Source organism: Coturnix japonica, chromosome 12 (assembly GCF_054131305.1).
Source record: "Coturnix japonica strain WE chromosome 12, WE-NBRP24, whole genome shotgun sequence".
In the NCBI taxonomy this organism is placed as follows: domain Eukaryota; kingdom Metazoa; phylum Chordata; class Aves; order Galliformes; family Phasianidae; genus Coturnix; species Coturnix japonica.
Genome location: NC_140674.1, coordinates 12,037,298 through 12,050,108, shown reverse-complemented (window position 1 = coordinate 12,050,108; position 12,811 = coordinate 12,037,298). Strand labels below are relative to the sequence as shown.

General features: G+C 39.6%; 1 long non-coding RNA gene across 1 annotated transcript in view; it reads left to right on the top strand.

Moving 5' to 3' along the window:
* Window positions 1-10,319: 10,319 nt before the first annotated feature.
* The window catches only part of LOC107318113 (uncharacterized), a 45,727-nt gene continuing 43,235 nt past the window's right edge, over window positions 10,320-12,811 (top strand). Inside the window, exon 1 of the long non-coding RNA XR_014933552.1 lies at window positions 10,320-10,438. This is a non-coding gene — a long non-coding RNA (uncharacterized LOC107318113). The remainder of the gene's footprint in view (window positions 10,439-12,811) is intronic.

Genomic DNA, 12,811 nt, shown 5'->3' with positions numbered 1-12,811 from the left:
TGGGATATTTTGTGTTTTTCCTGCTTGGAAATGCGATTCTTCTCAATTATATAGGACTGTAAACTTTTCAAGCTTTGAAGGATGGTGAAGCATGTGCAGATTACTGCAGGCTGAGCCTGTCAATGCACAGAACATGCTTCAGGAGCTTGTGTGTGTCAGTCTGAGACCCACAGTAACATTCAGTGAGTTTCTCCTAGAACTCATCACGCAATAGTAATATGCCTTTGGGTATTTTTCTTAATTATTGAGGAGAGCTCTATTGAAGCAAAACTTCTAGCTGTCATGAAAAGCTATGGTTGTTTAGAGTGGGCAAAAGTAAAACCATTTTAATTCTTTTTCTTTTAAAAGACTTGAGTGGTTAAAGGAATCTAGATTGCTTAATTGCCACTCAAACTTTACAAAAATGTGGATTAATGGTCAAATATGGGAGTACTCCAACATACAGGAAATATCTGAGGGTAAGCCAGAAGCTTGCAAAAGACTGTCAGAATTGCAAAGGAAACTGTTCTGATTTTTATGGAATCTTCTTACCTCCATACTTTAAGGTGCTTGTTCTAATTTGTTTATATTCCATGTTCTACAAGCACTTGCAAGTAGGTTACTATTTAATGGCAAAAAGGGTGGTCTTATATTGTGGTATTTGTGCAAGTAATTCTATCATGGCAGGAACACAGGATATCTTGAGTTAGAAGGGACCCCCGAGGATCAACAAATCCAGCTCCTTAGAGGCTATTTTAATTCTCTTTGCCTATCAATAATATTCCTGAAATTATTTTTATAAATAAAAGTTGAACATCTCTTGGAATGCAGCACAGGGTTCTTCATTGTGTGGGTTCCTAAGATGTACTCAGTGCATGAAGAAGCACTGATGTGCGGCTGTCTTAGGCTCGTGAAAGAGCCTCTGCTTTGTTTATGCAGTAGTTTTGTAGGAGAACAGTCTTTTCTTGTTCTCAGTGAAGCTGGCTTGTAACTAAGATTGCAAAATACGAAAAACTTATTAATGGAAGTTGGGGGGGGGGGGAAGAAAGAAAAAAGCAGTGAAGCCAAAAAGCAAGACTTGCAAAAGGTTCTTGCTGCATGCTAAGCTTTGTAGGAGATGGATTAAGACACTTATAATTGCTTGATACTGGAAATCTCCATCTCAGGTTTAAAAAAAAAAGAAAAGAAGATTTGGAAATTTTTATAACATTGCATTTCTCCATTAATTAGGATGTGAACCATGTGGTTCAGCAGTTAAAGCCAAGGGCTTGGCAATGAGAAGAGTGTGGCGTTCTAATTATGCTGTTTGAATAATTTTCCATTGTCTTTATTATTTGTTTATTTTATTCACATGTACAGTGGTTGCTTCCAGGTATGAAAATCAGATCTGAAAGTCTGAACTACCTGAAATTCTAGATTTAAAAACTCCAGATGGAGAGTTTATTTAAATTTTATTCATAATATTTTTCATTCTCCTTGTTTTCCTCCCCTGTTCAGCTCTTCCAATAAAATAATGCACTTCTAGAGATTTCTGCTCTTAGTCTACCAAAACCAGGATCATCTCCAGGTGTGTGCAGGAAGAACTGTTCTTGGTTCTTATCATTCTGTACTTCCCAGTGGTCTGTAGCTAACAGGGTTCTTAGAATTGTAACCCCAAGACCGTCACCTTGTTGTATTTCCTTGCTAGAATGAGGTGTGGAGCTTACTCTTCTGTATTTCTGTTGAGAAATGAATTGCTATTAGCAAGAACAAACCTAACTTAATACTACCCTTCTCACTATGATCTTGTGCATTCTCTCTCTCTCTCTCTCTCTTAGGAGGGTAACATCCTTTCCCTGTTTTGAGAGAACTTCCTGCTTGTGTAGACCCCTCTTTATGGAAGTTACAACTGATCATTTCTGTTCTGGTCCTCATGCTTTCCTGGATCCAGTGACACTTCAGTCTTCTGCTTCAGGAAGTACTGACAGAATAGGGCAGGAAGTATGAAACAACAGCAGCTAGAATAAGAGATGCAATCAACCAAAGTCATTTAAAAGCGTAAATGCTATGCTTGACATCAGTAATTGTGTAAGAACATTAATTCTTATCATCAAATAGTACAGGTCAGAAAACTGATATGCCCATAGATATTCTGTACAACGCCCTGTGGTTAGCTGGCTCCAAGAACACACAGTACTGTTCCAATTAATTGAGAGAATAGCTTGATACTTCACAGGTTGAAGCAGCCAGATCATTCTAAAGCAGTGATTATCTTCACTGTTACAAAGTGTGTTTAATTTCAAACTTAATTGTATCTACGTTTCCGTTTCTAATTAATCCAGATATAGAAATGCTATAGTAACTGAACAGCCTGTTCTTAGAGGAAATAAAACATGGCACAATCCTGTGGCACCAGAGTAATCTGATTAAAGAGATGTTTATGCAGCACAGGTCTGTAAAAGTTTAACTAATTTATCATATGCTTACTCTTCTTCTGATGCAATTTAATTTTAAAGGAGAAATGAGAAATACTCATCTTGCTCATTTTGTGCTTTGAGATTTCCACTGTTTCTGGTTTGTCATGGAATTTACAGAGGTGATTGAAAAAGCAGTCAGCTTTTTGGTAGCATATGCTTTTGAAAAGGGCAAGAATCCAGTTTTCGATAGGAAATTTCCATCACTGGTGTCTGCATGAGAGATGAGATGCACTGACCCTCTTGCAGGCAACAAGGTGTGCTTGTTCAGTCTGTAGCATACACTGCTAAGAGGGTATCTACAAGTGACCAGTATTCATACGAAGGTGTCATCAGCCTGTAAGAGACTGGGGACAGGTTTTTTCACTTGTGATTTTTGCATGTAATGAGTTGAAGGACTGTGGACTGTGATTGCTCCAAGGTGATGTGTATGTTTCTGTATGTCTAAGCTGCACTCATAACACAAGATTTACCAGAGTGGACTCAGTGGCTAATAACTGTCACTGAGATGTTGCTGGTATTGCTGTGTTAGCTGTGCAAATAGAAAACCTTAGAAAATTAAAAATGTGGTTGAAATGGCTCTAGATATTTCTCTTCAAAAGCAGAACTTTTTCAATAGGCAAGCCGGATAGCTATTTTTCCCCTTCTTATCTGAAAGTACTATACATGCACTGGTTATCGAGGACAGTACTATGAGGGTTATTTTGAGGGCTGATGTAGAAATTCTGGCAGTGAAGGCCTACCAAGGATTTCTTAAGGTAAAGAAATGACAAAAAGTGTAGTTCTGTCACACAACTGCCAGTAATGTCAGTATGAAATGAACCGGTTAGGTCTCCAATGGGGGAGCAAACTAGGAGTTAAATCTCATTTTTTGGGTTCTTGTGGGTAGAAGCTGGATGCACTGAGGAAGGGGGGGGGGAGGGCAGCGGCCTCACTGCTTATTTAAATGACTGATACTGAAATTCTGGTTCTTCTAAAAATGCTGACTCTGAAAAGTGGTCAGAGTTGCAGCGAAGCCTGACCTTTCCAGGGTGAACCAGGCTTATGAAGCTTTTCTCTTTGGTAAGAAGAGAGCACCACCTTGTGTTAGTCCCTACATCCCGTAGCACCCTGTAATTACTTTTTCATGCGGCTGAATTGAAGAATAAATATTTACTTTTCTTAGATAGCGTTCTTGTGCTTGTGCTGTAGAAAACCAACAGAGACAAAGATGCAAGTGCAGAGTTTGAGCTGGATATATGGGCTGAGCATCTGAATTATATATCTGTAAACGCACTACCTGAAATTTGGGATTGGCTGTAAATTCAGATCCTTACAGAAAGTTCAAGTTTTTGGTCTCTGATACTCTTCAGAAGACCTTACTCATTAAGTAAAATTGGGATACCTGCTTTACCCATTTTGAGTCTAATGGATGCATATATCTAGCAGGCAGTAATGAGGCTGACAGTTGTACTGAGAGACTGCTGCTTGCTGTGTGTGTCTGCACTGAGTAGTATCTTCCACTATGATAATATTTGCCATGTCATTGCTGAATCATATATTTAAGTATGTAGCTCTAATTCATCAGTGGTAGTGAGGGTGAGTAGCTCTTCATAATTGTAATGTTCATTTGATACTAATTTCTAATTATATTTTTCTTCATACTTCTCTGCTTCATGTGTCAAGCATTATATTCTGGGAGAACCTACCACACAGATTGGACACTGGTGGTTAGTTTATACTAATTGTTTGTGTTTATGAAAAGTAAAACTGAAATTTGAAGTATTTAATTGTAGGAATTCTCAGAAGGTTGGGTAGGATAGAGTTGAAACAGTCCTGTCTATAATGCTTTAAAACAAACAAACTTTAAATGCATCTGACTCTAAACTGAAATTGAATTGTAAGTGGGGAAGCAGAAAAAGAACACAAAATAGGTCTCTGATGTAAAAAGTCTGAAGGAAGCAAAGAGGAATTTAATGTATTTGAATTAAAAATATTCCCCCGTGGATGAAATATGTGGAGAGAGAATGAAAAACACACGCATCCTCTGCTACTGAGAACTGTGCTCTTGGTACTTAAAAGTACATTAGAGCTTCAAATACTTTAAAAGGGTGGCTAATTTTCAGAATTAATGGTTTGATCTTTAAGACAGAGACATGATATATAACATGGTGCCCAGCAGTGAGTACTGCATGCACGTAGGGGCTGGATCTGTATTTAGTTAGGCAACTCTTGCTTTGAGTATTTCCTCTGAACCATGTAGACTAACTACAGAGGTTGTCAGTCTACATGTGTGTTCCCTGCTGTTCCCAGAATCTCAGCATGTGTTCCCAACATGCGTTCCCAGAGTATCCCAGCTGTATACTATCAGTTCTGCTCTGAATCCTTTGTAATACATCAGATAAAGCCTGTTTTCCCACCATGGAGGCACAATAGATTGATGCTTTTGGCAAAAGGAGACAGAGATGCTGCGGGTTTGTCTGAACATAATCGGTTGTGGTGCCCAACTTTAAGTTATTGTGTCTGCATCCTTAGAAGTGCAGGAAATTGAAGGATCCTGTACAGTAAAATACATGGGACAAGTGTGTTTAAATTTCCAATGAAGGGATGTCACAGGTGCATGTTTTCAGAGAAATAATTGAAGTAGGTAGTTGTTAGATCTGTAGAGTTTGTTTAACTCAAACTTTTCAAGAGTTCAGGAGTATGAAAACATTCCAGCACTGATCTGTAGTTATTCTAAAGTATTAAAATTCATTGATAGCTCTTACAAAAATGTTCTCATTTTGCTTTTTTACTCTAGTAATAGGTTATGCTATGTTGATAGCAAGAGAACACAGAAATAATGATAAAAGGGAATCTTTCTTCTGTGAACTGCTTACAGCTATACACTGTAAAGGCTCAGAAGAAGAGCACAGAAACTCCTACTGTAGAGATGTAATGATAAAATGTGTATTAGGATAAAGAGAATACATTAGTTGAGACAGTGTCTTGTGTTGGTAAGGAAACTAGAAGAGGTGGATGTAACCGCTGATCCAAACTATTAGCCTTGAGTTTTGTATGAGGCCACTGTACAAAAAAAACCCAAAAAACCGAAGAAACAAAGAGCAAGTCCTTTGGACTTAAAAATGTAAGTTTATATGGACTTAAAAATTTAAGTATATATAAATAAAAATATATATACATGTATAAATATATATACATTGAAATCAAGATGCTTTTTCTTCCAAGAAGGCAATATAAATTCTAATGCTTTCCTATACAGTCTCTAATCTGTTTTCTTTCCAGTCTGAGAAATGTGGAATGGTGTTTAGAAGGTAAGCTTTTCAAATTAGAGATGTTTGGACATTTGTTGCTTTATGCACAGCTAAAGGTATCAGGCTTCCTTTGCAAGGGTTTCCTTGGGTCTGGCATGGTCTGAGTTTGAATTATAGTATGGTAATGTGGCTGTGCTATTCCATTGGAACACTGCAGGCAGGGCAGCCTCCCTGAGGAATGTTTTCCTTTAGTTTTTCTTGTCCCCCCACCTGCTTTGCTGGGGTGGTGCATCCTTTTCTTCAGGAAAAGCACCGTGAAGATCAGTATGCAAGGAGAAAACATCTGTGGGGAGAATAAAGTTGAAACTTAAGGTGGGAAAAATCCATTTCCCATGTAACTCTGTGTTAGGGTATCTTTCATTACTCAACTTTGTCATAGATAAGCCAAGAATGTAAGCAATGAGTAATAACTTCCTCATGGAATTGTCTCGCCTTCTGTTTCTTGCAAAGAACGGCACAGGAAACATGGAGCTTATCCCCAGTGTTAACGGCTGTCTTTTCAATTGTCCCAGTATGCATTCATGACATGTATGGGTAGGAAGATATCAGGACTTTCTGGGGTTTATTTCTGATCAAAGCTGTGCACAGAGTGTGGTGAGCAAAGATGAGAAGCGTTGCACTCTCTGAGAACAGTGTGATATCATCTGTTGTACGTACAACCCATGTGTGGACTTGTGCTCTCAGGGAGCAGATTGGGGCAGGGCAGGTTGGCTATGACCACAGCACATCTGTTCTTCCCCTCATTTGTGCTTTGTTTGTTCTTATTTTTGGGGACAGGAAAGCAGTTTAATTCTGTGCTCTCTCTGTTCTGGGAGACATCTCATCCTCCTGGCTCTCAGAAGCTGCACGAAGGATGACACAGCAGGAATTTGATCCCAAAGGTTGTCTTTCATTGCAGGGTTTTGTCCAGCTGGCTGTTTGCTGGAAAGATGATATTCACTGTTTTAGCAGAATGTGTTTTCTTACCTGTTGTTTGGCAATGCTATTGCTTCACTGTGACTGCAGTTGGTCAAACAGCATGGACAGTGAGTGATCTCAGAGTTGCTACAGTTCAGTTTGTCCTGTTGAAGAAGGATCCCTTCTGACTCACAAAACTGTGATGTAAAGCCTGCAGTAATAGGTTGACTGGACTCAGATACACCTTACCTTTCTCACACAACACGCCAGCTTCAGCCTTCCCTTCTGTTTTGAAAGTAGTCTACTGAGTCGATAGCACTGGAATGCCCAACTTGATTTCATTAACACTTTCTTTTTGTTCCTGCCTGCTATTTTCTTCTCCCTGTATTTACAAGTTAGCCGTGACGGCATCTTGTCTTATGTTAGATCTCAGAGATCAGACCTGTGATGCCCCTTTGTTTCCTTCCACCAAAGGATTGTTTGCATATCCTGGCCTCTGCTCCTGAATGTTGCTGGAGTAAACAGCACCAGCTATCTCTCATCCTGCAGGTGACTTGTGGCATGTATACCACAGCTTTCAGAGGAAGAAAACCTTGTTTGGGTGGGGAGTAAGCGGGTGTTACTCTGCATCGCAACAGCTCAATACACAAACAATTTACAAATCCTGTTACAATGTTCACAGTCCTTCCCACACATTAGGCTCTTGTCCTGCTGTGTTCGAGACAGTCAACAGTTAAACAACTCAATGACCACTATCTTTCTCACCTGTCAAAATTTGAGAGACTCTCTTTAAAAATATATTTAACTGTTTAATGCCTGGAAGGTGTAGGCTAATCCTGAAACATTTCCTGTTTTTCTTGTTCTCATTTTGGGCTCAAAATTTTGTGATAAATGTGCTTTAAGTGACTGTCTTCATTCATGGGCTACATCCATTTTTGTATGATTTCAAGAGACAGGCGAGAAACAATAATTTGGAAATTCATTACAATGCCAGGGTTTATATGCTCTCATTAAGCATTAATTGGTAGTTGATGGCTATTGCTATTTTTAACGCCATTAGTTCATAGCGATGTAATTAGTGATGCTAAGTACAGGATCCACATTAATAGCATTACTAATTGTAAATCTGGAGATAGAAACGCAAGATGACTGGTTAATTTCTAGGCAATATCTCATGATAATTGGCTATAGGACGTTTGTGCTGGAGTAGAAAGGTAAATAATTTAAAATCTTTTCTTGTAGTTTACGCTGTATTTCACAATAGTGGGCAACAGAGTATATTACATTTTAGTCTTATGAAATAGAATGCCATTAGCACCTCACGGCTTCTGCAGTTATTAATATCTGTGCTTCTGTATGTTTCCATGTATGCTAGCAGCTGAGTTTAAAAATATAGCAGAAGCAATAAACAAACAACTTTAAGGACGTTGTGTGGGTACTTACTGGTTTCTTTGGTTGGTGTTGGGTTTGTTGTTTTTTTTTTTTTTACAATACAATATGACATAAACAGAGAAGAGAGGAAATTAAAAATAGCCTTTTAATTATATGATGGTTAGATGGCTAAGGTTTTTTTTTTTTTGTGTGTGTGAAATTTATATTAGCAAGCAAAGAATTAGTTCCTACTCTGGGCATTAATAATGTGGTGACTGTAGTATTTAAATTCTACTGAGCTAGATTTTAAGCAGTTTTTGCTTCAGAAACAGTGTAATAGGTCTTCAGACATAAAGGCTCCTATGTATAGACGGTCAGAGTGCTTCTGGACACCTCTGTACAGGCCTTCATGGAGCCCACAGCCCCAGTGTAACTAAGTACCTCCTAAATATTAAAAGAGAAGAAGCAAATCAGCATGATCTTTTCAGCTCCCAGCAAGTAGGAGTACATGTCTTGATTAGATCCTGAGTTATATAAATAGTATAAGAACTGATATTAGAGAGGGAATGGATGTGTGTGAAAGCGAGGCTGAAAAAATTAATGATGCATCTTTACAGCCTTACTGAGACCTCATTGATTTCCATGGAAACCTTTTCATTGACTTCAGTGGGTCTCTTTAGTCTGATGCTAGAAAGGGTGGCTGACAGATAGCGAGGTGTATGCTCTGGTCTCAGTGCCATTGTGTGCACCAGCAGTGCCTGCTGATCAGTGCTGCTTTGCTCTCTGAGGATTCTAAGTGCTTTGTGATTGAGGGAGGCTTTAACCTGGAGCCATTTTCTGCACTAAGGTAATACTGATATATGTGCTTCCCAGACCAGAGCATGTAAGGTGATTCTAGTGCTTCAGGTGTGGATCTGCTACAGATAACAGAGAAATCAGAAATATGCAGTAAAGGCTGAATTGTCAGCATCTGTGTGCTGTTTTCTGGGATTATCCCCGCCCATTCCCCAGCAGCATAGTTACGGATAGCCTATAGATATCCCCTGTCAATAGCCTATAAATTGATATATCACGACAGCCCTTCACACTGAAACATTTGTGTTTTGTTTCCTCCCCCAACCCCCCCAAGATTCCAAAATCAGAAAATAATCTTTCTGATGATAGGAGAAGCACTGTGTGTTTCTGGCTCATACCTCTGAACAAGCTGTCTCGTCTCAACTGATTTGCTGACTTCCAAGGAGAGGCACTGAGGAGAGAAGCCACAGTGGGGTGGTTTAGTGAAAGAATTTCCACGTCTGGTCAGCACAAGATCTGTTTGCTTTTTCACAGCAACTTCACCTGAAGGTGAAAGACCTTTAGGAAGTAAGAATGGTGAAGTAAAGGTGCTTTATAAACAAATAGGAGATATAAAAAAATACTTCATTAAAATTTCTGTCAGAGATGTGAACAGAGTGCAGGAACTGTGGCAAAGTTACTATTGCTGACAATTTTTTTACTTCATCAAGGACACCATGTAACTTTTTTTTCCCCTAATCTGTTCAACAGGTAACACACATAAGGAATATGGATATAGGTTGTCTTATTTCTGTGGTGCTTGTTTCTAAAACCCTTATGTGGTAACATACAAGAAAGCTCTTTCTTCAGTGGTGAAACTGTTCCACATGTGCCTGCTGAGAACTACTTACTTTCCCTCTTTTCATGTACTTAAATATGTTGCTCAATAACTCCTTTCATACTGCAGAGCCTACAGGTACTGGAAGGAGAGCTAGTTTCTGATGCTGCAATATAAGGACTATTACCTATGTTCCCAGGTGACTTTTAGATCCACAGTAAGTCAGCAGAAAGCACCATTTTCCTTGTCAAATGACTTCTTAGATCTGGATACACTGAGTCACAGTAAGGAGGAGAACTGAGCACTACTGCCCCAGTTCTCCATCAGCTGGAGCCATCCATTCCCTGCCAGCTGGGTACTGCCTTGGGCCCCTTTATAGATATGGCAGCTCTTGTGCCTGATGGGACCGATATCCTCTGTGTGACAGCTGTGAGCTTGGTGCCTGGCACTGCAGACAGACATCTCAGATGAGACTTGTGGATCTAACGCGTGTAGACAACAGACATATGTAACTGGTTTAGCATTGTGTGACACTCTTGTATGTGTATTAACTTCAGGGTATCTTTATTTCTGTAGGGTTTGTTTGTTTCCACTTAATCTTCTAGATTTACATCAGACAGGCATAACACAAAATCCTGTCAAAACAGCCACCTCAGTATTGTGGTGCTGATTTCTACGTGTTGTTACTGATGGGTTGTGCAACTTTTTGTTTTAGGGACTCCAAATGTTCTTCTACTGCAAACCTGTATTCCTTTCTTTTGAGTGGTATGAAGGAAGGAAAAGAATAGGAAATCAGTGCGTGATAACTGTGGGCAATGTCTCCCTCTAAGAAGGTACGTACCCTTATACTCAAATGAGTATTTTTTTTTTTTGTTTTTTTTTCAGTGGGATTTTTATATATGCATTTATTCATTATAGGAGATGGTTTTCCCTAATCGTGTATTGAATGAATAGACCATCCTTTGCTTTAAAAAGGGATAGGGAACAGCTAAAATAACCCTTTTAAAACAAAGAAAAACTAGTTATTGAAACTTAATAAAAATGGGGTAAACAAAAGTCTGTACTGATTGCACTTATTTTCACTTATTACATGGGTAGATACCTAAGCCCTCGGGAGTTACCTGATAGAATTACGCGCTGCAGGGACACGGTGCTATGCGCTATGAGACCGGCAGGGGGCGCTGCGGGGCCGCTCCGTGGTAACCGTCTGCAGCGCCGGAGACCGGGCTTCAGTCCGTGCGTTCCTTGGGTTTTGGTTTGAGTGCTGGTCTTTGCTGGGTGTGGAGGTGATTTAGGAATTCCCTGCAGGAACATGGGCTGTGAGAAGGCTTCTGAATGCTGAGAGGGTACGAGTAGCGATTAGTGGAATCGGGTTAATACTTAGTTCTCACTGAGTGCTGTACTGGTAGAAGTTTTTGGTGTCTTTAAGTTGCTGTCCAGAAAGGGAACAAGTCCATTTAGGCAGTCTCCTGATTTTCTTGATACTTTTGGTCTGATAGTGGATCTTTAAAGTCATTCCCTCCATCTCTTTATTTATAAACCCTGATTCTGAAATGGTTTTTGCTTCCTGATGCTTAAGGTTTCTGCATTCCCTGATTTAGTTTGCTAGTGCTTCTTCTGGGCTGACATCCTAACAAGTGCAAGTGATTGCTTTGTGATAGTTATGCATTCTAAGTGCTTGTTTTATGTGCCAGAAACTAAAACAAGTACTTAAGTAGGGCTGAGATCACTGCGTTAATGTGCAGTTGTTTCTGCCCTCTCTCATTTCTCTTGCACAGTGACTTCTGGACCCTACAATAAAGCCACCAGCTTGATCCACACTGAGGTGATTTGCTGGAAACCTCTGTGGAAACTGAGCTGGAAATGAATTCTTTAGGAAGCCTGATTGGTTTAAAGGAGGAAAAACAAAACAAAACAAAAACTACTCTAGCCTATATTTGTTTTGGTTTTTGTTGTTTGCTTTTAATTTTTTCTTTCTAAGTAATGGCGCATGGTGCTGCGTAAAGAATATTAGCCTAGATACTCTAAGATAGGCTATTCTAAGATTAGTGCATTTGAATGGAGTGATGCATGTGCAGTTGTTATTGCCATCTAGTGTTCTTATACCTTTATGGCATCACTCAAGAGAATGAGGATGGTCTTTGCGGCTTCCATCCCCCCCCTTCTTTTTTGCTTAAGCTGTGTTGATGAGAAGCTTACCTTTGACTGGAAAACATAATTTAAACTGAATGTTGATAACTTTCTCCAGTATGAGACTCATGTTGAAACAGTAAATTTCAGACTAAAAGTTTTAAGCCATGTGTGCGTGCTGCAATTCAAGATGAGGCTTCAATTCAATTCAACAGGCTGAGTACCTGTTGTCTGCCAGGTTAAGCCACAGCTCAGCCCTGCACAACCATTTGCACATCAGCCTTCCATGTCATAGGGAAGAATTGAAAAGAGAAATGTAAGACCATGTGGTTTAATAAGGAGTGGAGAAAAAAAAAAATAAAGTGATGTATGATGCGATTGCTCATCACTTACTGCCCGATGCCCAGCCAGACCCTGGTGAATGGCAGCCCCCCCAACCAACCTGCCCAGTTTTATTGTTAAACATGATGCCATATGGTGTGGGACATCTCCTTGTTTGCTCCGGCTGTCCTGGTTCTGATCCCTCACAGCCCTTTGTGTACCCGCAGCCTTCCCTCTGATAGGGCAGTGTGAGAAGCCAAAATTCCTTGACCTCATGCGAGCACTGCTCAGCAGTGACTAAAACATCAGTGTGTTATCAACATCAGTCTCATCCCAAATCCAAAACACAGCACCTTACCAGCTGCTAGGAAGGGAAGTAACTCTATCCCAGCTCAAACCAGGACAATATCCACCCTGGAATAAGAAGTGAATGAAGGCAGATGAATAGATTCTGTGTTTGAGAATTTTATCTGCAAACATCTGATGGAGAATGTAAGTACGAAGCGCTTGTTCTTATCAAAGTAAATATGCCATGAATTATTTAGTGAATTCTCCTAAGAGTTCCCAAGAGTACTCGGCTGTTAAATCAATTTTGAAAAGTCCTCTGGGAGTAACTAGTAAATTTTTTTTTGGTGTATGGGAAAGAACTGTAAAGGAGATAATGAAGTGGACTTTTTTTAGTCCTTGGTTTCAGGAAGCGTGCTTGTGCATAAACATACATTTTTAATTATAGAGTTATTGTAAGAGATGCTATT